The 6851-nt window shown below is 35.0% G+C and overlaps 1 long non-coding RNA gene and 1 pseudogene across 1 annotated transcript in view; both read left to right on the top strand.

The window, feature by feature from the left end:
• Positions 1-1442, top strand: part of LOC106342217 — a 5325-nt gene extending 3883 nt beyond the window's left edge. Inside the window, exon 3 of the long non-coding RNA XR_001269806.1 lies at positions 1427-1442. This is a non-coding gene — a long non-coding RNA (uncharacterized LOC106342217). The remainder of the gene's footprint in view (positions 1-1426) is intronic.
• Positions 1443-5664: 4222 nt separating this feature from the next.
• Positions 5665-6161, top strand: LOC106342214 (annotated as a pseudogene).
• The last annotated feature ends 690 nt before the right edge of the window (positions 6162-6851 follow it).

The raw sequence follows: 6851 nt of genomic DNA, 5'->3' as shown, positions 1-6851 counted from the left end.
GTGAGAACATGAACAAGTACTTCTGTCACTCTATAGGCAAGTGGGGATGTTACGTTGGGTGCTTTTTATTGGGCTTGGCTATACAAAGTCTGTTGTGACTCTAAAACTTTTACCTCATTTAACATTGATTCTGGTTATTGGGAGAATTGCAGATTGTGAATGAAAAGCACAAACAGAGAACATATGTGTAGCTGCGTTCGACTCGACATGTAGCGGTATCTGCAGATCCGATGATCCCATTGTGGAGGTTAACATGCAATGTGTTGCCCTGGAAATCATTATTTGGAAGCTACATTTCGAGGCATTTCCTCAACATATAAATAGACCATTCATGACAGAGTTTGATATTTATAATACTCAGTGATCATGGAGTCTGCAGAAAACAGTCTTTTTGCATGTTCTATATGGAACCAAGAGATATATCTTTTGTATGATGATTGTACTATGATAGCTACTAACATAGGAGATGACTAGAGAAAGAGAAATGAGTATAAATCTCTTATATGGGTAGCTTTTGTAAAAACAATTGGGTTTATTAACAGTTGTGACAAGCAATTATGTTTATAGTAAAGGAAATCCGTCGCAGCGTCAATAACAAATGCGCCTGTTTTTTGGTTGTTTGGGATTGAAATAGCTTATGGGTTTTCTAAATCAATATAATTGATTTGACTAAAGCTATCTTGGATGACAAAAAGAAGGATTGCAAGTTTAATAACTTCTACTTTAGACTTTAATTTCAACTAAATTATAATCAGTCTTTTATTCATATCATCTTAGGTATAAACGTAAGAATTTATTAGAATAAATAAACAGTTTCAACAATATTTAATATGTGGTCTAATAAACAAAAGAACACGTAGGATTTTTAGGATTTAAAGAGATTGGAGACAATAGTTAATGAATATGAAAAGAATACGAAGCAGAATGATTCGAGTAAATTAGTGGCAACACAGAGCTAATCAAGATAAAAATATCAATCAATAAAGAATGAAAGAAGAATGAGCAGGGTTAAGTTATTACACAAGCCAAAGTAAGACAAATCAAACGACAGAACGTGAAAACAAATGTAAACAAGACAAGATGAGAGGGTGAAGATAAAATACATTGAAAAACTGAATGCTAAATTAGTAAGCAAAAGGCAAAAAAATATTAAAATGCAAAAACCCCGCGCCTTGGGTAACGATCCCTAGTTGTAAATAAGATCCCACCTACTAGACTAGTAGTTAATCATATTGCTAAAAGTTGAACCATACCATATTTGTTTACCTGTATATGTGATTGCTTAGCTGTTATTAGTAAGTTAACATTCAAAAATGACCTCTTGAGTGGCATTTGCTCTGCAAAGCTCCTTTTGTTTACAAGATGAGGACATGTATGTGTGATTACACATTATAATTTCATGAAACTGTGTATGATATGATTGAAGGTAACGTTGGAGGCAGGACAATTATGAGGGGTCATTAAGTTGTGGATATTTTGAAAAAGTAATAGAAGGGGTCGTTGGGAGGGATCAAACCCGGTATTTGTGGATTCAATACTGAACTTTTCTACCACTGCACCACAGTTACTTAACAACCAATAGCCTACAAACTGAAATTTATAATATTTTGTGGTGTCAGTTGACCCCACATCCTTTCAAATGGGTCCACCTAGTGTCAAACATAGGAGCGTTGGCTCTATATGGGAGACTCGGGTTCATAAGAGCCAAACAGCTACACCACTATTACTTGGATGGGATGGATGCTTTTTGGCTTAAGCTTTTGTTCCCAAGGCCTCAGACCATGATTATCCCTAAGAAATCCAATCGCGGGCCGCCACGTGTCAGTGTGGGGCCCGCGAACAGTGTAAGAAACTCACTAAGATCGGTTCTTAATTAGTAGTTTTTGTAACCGATCCTTAAGGGTTTTGTGGGGGCCCACGCACTAAGAAACTCACTAAGGACCCCGGATAATCATGCTTTCATCTTCCTCAAATGGGTTTCTCAAGATCAACCCCAGCCAAAGCATGAGATTTTCCCAAGGCCTCGTGCCTGAAATGTCATGATGACCGACCCGGTCACTTCCTCTTCATAGTTTCAACCTTTAGGCCATGAAAAAGAAAATGTTATATTGGTTCTCTAGACTATGTTCTGTTTCATATTTAACGAATTACCAAAGTTTTGTTCAGGACGACAACAACAACAAAAAACTTGTTTATTTTCCTAACAATATGCCATACCTAAAACTGGCGATCGTATTTTGAATAGTAAATTTAAAATTGCATAGTATATATAGTCTTTTTATATTTATTGTAATAACTATAAAATAAATAAACTATTTTTTAAGTGGGATAAAAATACATTACTGAATCATTGTATTGAAAAATGTTATGGAATAGAATTTTATTGCATTTGACTTTTCTATCAACACGGATAATTATCAATTTTGTAAAAATACTAAACTTTTAGACTATCTAAAAAAATTATTCAATACCTTATTTTACATTTTTAACATTTCAAATCATTTTCTCTATCTTTCACCTACGAAGAGCATCTCCAAAAGAAATTCTATAACTTTAAATTTAAAGTTTTTTGCTCTAAAAAAAAACTCCAAAACTTCAATTTTAATAGTAGAACTCTATATTTGAAGTTTCACTGCTCAAAACTTCAAATTTGAAGTTTCATATTTTCATTTGCATTTTAGTCCTTTTACTTACAAATCACATTTATATTTCTAAATATTTTTTCTTTTGTCGTTTTAATCTTTAAAAATTTTATATTTCAAAATTGGTTCTTATAAATTTATGTTCTACACATAAAGTAAAAAATATAATATTTTAAAAATAAAATTAGACACCAAGAATATTACAAAAGAAACTTAATATGTGTTTGTAGTATAATATTTTAAAAAATTTATAATAAAATTTATAATATTTCAAAAAAAATAAAATTATAATTATAATATTTTAAAATTAGAATTAGACAACAAGAATGTGGTATTTTCTTACAGTTTAATATTTAATTATGTATTTCTATTGATAACTTGGTATTTTAGTGTAATTCTTTTAATTAATATTGCTGTAATATATTTATATATGTGTTTGGTATTTATATATGTGGAAGGAGAGAAATGAGAGGCGGCACCAGAAAGGTTTTTGCAGTATGAATCCGGCTCATTGACAAGGCCTTGCGCAACAGAATCAGCTCTTTGCGGTACAAGGGGGATCATAAGTTGGTTGGGATAATGCAGCGCTGATTTGAAGTATTTGATCACACATACGTCTTTATAATTTTTTGTTCTCTCTGTATAGCATTCAATTCTTAGGTTCTCATTTGTAAATACCTATTCTTTCACTTTTGATCAATAAATTTCACATTTCATCAAAAAAAAAATTTAATATAAATTTATATTAACTATAAAAATATAAGGACCATAGTGTAAAATACAAATAATTTTTAAGTTAAATTTGAAATTTTGTTGTTGGAGAAGAACATGAAACTTCAAATATAGAATTTTACAAACTTCAAAATAAAGAGTCTTTTTGGAAATGCTCTAACTCAACACTCTTTCAAACTTTACTCTACAATAGTTTTATTTTCTTAAAATTCAACATCCTAGCTAACAATTTTATCTAATATTTTTTTGAAAAATTTCCTTGAATAACCTTTTTATTTTATAAAGCGCAAAATTGCCGTCTACCAATTTCTTCGACGTTTCTATCAACACGCATTTTGAGTTCAGATGAATGGCACAACAATGACACTTGCAACCAAGTTGCTTTGATCTAGTGGTATAGGAGCTCCAGCTGGAGTGTCCGCCCCTGGGTTCGAACCTTGGCCACTGCGGAATTTACATGTGGGTTGCAGCACCCGAAACCGAAAACCGTTATACGGTGAGCCACATGGTGACGCCCTGGCAGCGTTCATGCTCACTTCGGTCTCTCGTCTGGACCATCTCGGTGGGGCCAGGATACTCGGTTAGCAAAAAAAAAAAAAAACAATGACACTTGCACAAATTATTAAACTACATATACAGTCGACAAGTACCGTATTTGAAAAGAAGTTCATGTTAGCAGGATTTCATGTGTACAAATAATCCATCTTCCACTACTATAAAGTCACGTGGCCCAAGACCAGAATAAATTAAAAACGATTCACCTCTGGCCACATAGTTATAACTATTTGACAACCCACTTCCTAACCAGCGTTACTAACTTCACCCTACGTCGAGGGTCCCGCTTCACATCGCAGCAAACGAAGATCACACACATTCACATAATCACATTGTCATTGTCCTACATTCACATCCTTGTTTTTGTTTTTTTGACAAAGTACATTCACATCTTTTTCTTCTTAGTTCTACAAACGATTATTTGCAATTAGAAGAGACATTTTTCCCAAAGCTCTTTATTTTTGTAATACGATAACTTTAAAAAGTCAGATTGAAAGTACAGGAATATATGGTCACTGGATTCAAACGAGAATATTAGTTAATAATTCACATATATGTACATAGAGTTAGTTTTTGTGCAAAGTAAATGTGAAACCAGAGCATATGATAAGGGTACGATTGAATAGTGTTATGAACACATGCCATATTTAATAAGAGAGACAAGTATGGTCCTCTGATCCATTCCTTCAACCTATCTAATCAGAGAGAAAGAGTGACACGTAAATAATGGCACGTGACTCAGACCATGAAGCCGCGTGCGATCTCTACCCCACACCCATGTAATCTAATAATATAAAGAATACTATTCTCTTCTTTTCCTGCTGTCATATCATTAATTCGCTGTCATATCATTAATTCGCTCATCCTCAGAGCGACATGTGTCCTCTAAATGAAACGATCTGTTTCATTAACAGAAGCAACAATGAGGTGGACCGTGTTATGTGTGTGGGCTCTGTGTTTTCTCAGATAACCTAGCCCAATAGCAAGTGACATAAGCCTCTCAAGCCGCGTGGGTTAATCATGTTATTTCTTCTCCACCGTCCGAAAGCTTGAATGATGTAGTCAGCGTGACGATTCCATTCGTAGGGTTTTGATCGCGTCCTTTGAACTCCTTTTCCATCCATTGAAACTAAACTACTTACAGATTCGTAGCATTAAACATCTTCTTAATTCCTTTAGCCACGATTTATACTTCAATGTGAAGTTATATTCTGCGAGGCGGTGATCTGCGGGTATAAAAAGGTAAGCTTTCCTCCTCTCAAAAACATCTTTTCGATCTGTTGAATCAACAAAGTAAACTTATTTTCTGAGAAATGGCTAACTCGAAAGTTCTTCTTTCTGATTTGATGTCCTGTAGATGTTTCTCTACCGCTGAGGTTAGGCTGAGGCCAGGAATGTCAAGCGATATAAGATCGTTCGTAAAAAAAATCGCAGTAAGCCATTTTTCAGATTTTGCAATTGTTCTTTCATTGATATTTTTCTCACCATTGGCCGATTTTCTTTTGAGCTTCTAATATAAAACAAACATTGTATTATTGTTGTCAAAGTGAGGTCCTTCGGTAACTCAAGATTTAATTAAGGATGTGTGTGGCATGTTACTAGAGCGAGATAGAGGGTGGCAGAGAACGACGGAGTAAGCGGCAGAGAGCAACCAGAGAGCAACTGATTTTGTTTGAGAAGAGAACATCTCATTTTGCCTCAATCCATCAGTGGAGAGCAGGAGCAACCAGTAGCCATGGCGGAACAGACTGAGAAGGCATTTTTAAAGCAACCAAATGTTTTCCTAAGCTCGAAGAAATCAGGGAAAGGAAAGAGGCCTGGTAAAGGAGAAAACCGTTTCTGGAAGAACTTTGGTTTGGGTTTCAAGACTCCCCCGAAGCCATTGACGGACATTACATTGACAAGAAATGTCCGTTCACTGGAACTGTTTCTGTAAGAGGTCGTATCTTAGCTGGTACTTGCCACAGTGCCAAGATGCAGAGAACAATCATTGTTTGCCAAAACTATCTCCACTTCGTCAAGAAGTATCAAAGATATGAGAAAAGACATTCCAACATCTCTGCCCATGTCTCACCCTGCTTCCGTGTCAAAGAAGGTGACCATGTCATCATTGGCCAATGCAGGCCATTGTCAAAGACTGTGAGGTTCAATGTGCTGAAGGTGATCCCAGCAGGCGCATCTGCCTTTGCCAAGAAGGTATTCACTGGAATGTAATAGGTTTTGAAGTTATGGAGAGTTTCTATGTTTCAGAATGTTTTGTTTGTTAATCCCTTTTGTGTGAGACTTGGTTTGTCCACAGACTGAATCCTACGTACTACTTTCGTCATCAGAAATTACTACATTCTACTGTTCTGTGACTTCTGTCTTTTGGTATCTCTAGAAGAAATCAAGTACAAAAAAAAAGAAAAGAACTGTTCAGAAGCAACAAATGAATGTAATGTTTCCTTCCCTCTTTCCCTCTATAACACAATCAATGTTATAGCTTGCTTTGTTGCTTAACATTTTCATTCATGGTTGCTGGCTGACTCTATTTCCCGGATTGTGGCAAGCGGAGGAAGTAACACAGGCTCTTATGAAGCCCCTGAGGCAGCGGAAACATGATCAAAGGTGTGATTCCTTGCCTCCTTGGTTTCTTCAATTTTTTTTAACAAAAAGTTGTTTGGTTTCTTCAATTTATTATCTAGGAATATCTTTGTGTTCTACTTTTGAATCTTTTCAGTTGTAAAAAGGAAGAACAATATAGCAATGTCCCCATTTTCATTGAATGAAAATGTTATCTCCATGGCAATGTCATCTTCATGTACTTTGAATCTTCTCTTTGGTTTGGTAAAAGTGACGAGTGGTGTTTTTGTTATCAAAGCTAATTGTAATCTCTTTTTTGTTATCAATAATACAGCTCTCTACAACATTCTCTCATCTTTG

Source organism: Brassica oleracea, chromosome C4 (genome assembly GCF_000695525.1).
Source record: "Brassica oleracea var. oleracea cultivar TO1000 chromosome C4, BOL, whole genome shotgun sequence".
In the NCBI taxonomy this organism is placed as follows: domain Eukaryota; kingdom Viridiplantae; phylum Streptophyta; class Magnoliopsida; order Brassicales; family Brassicaceae; genus Brassica; species Brassica oleracea.
The sequence above is the reverse complement of the archived record's forward strand: the minus strand, read 5'-3'. Positions and strand labels throughout refer to the sequence as shown.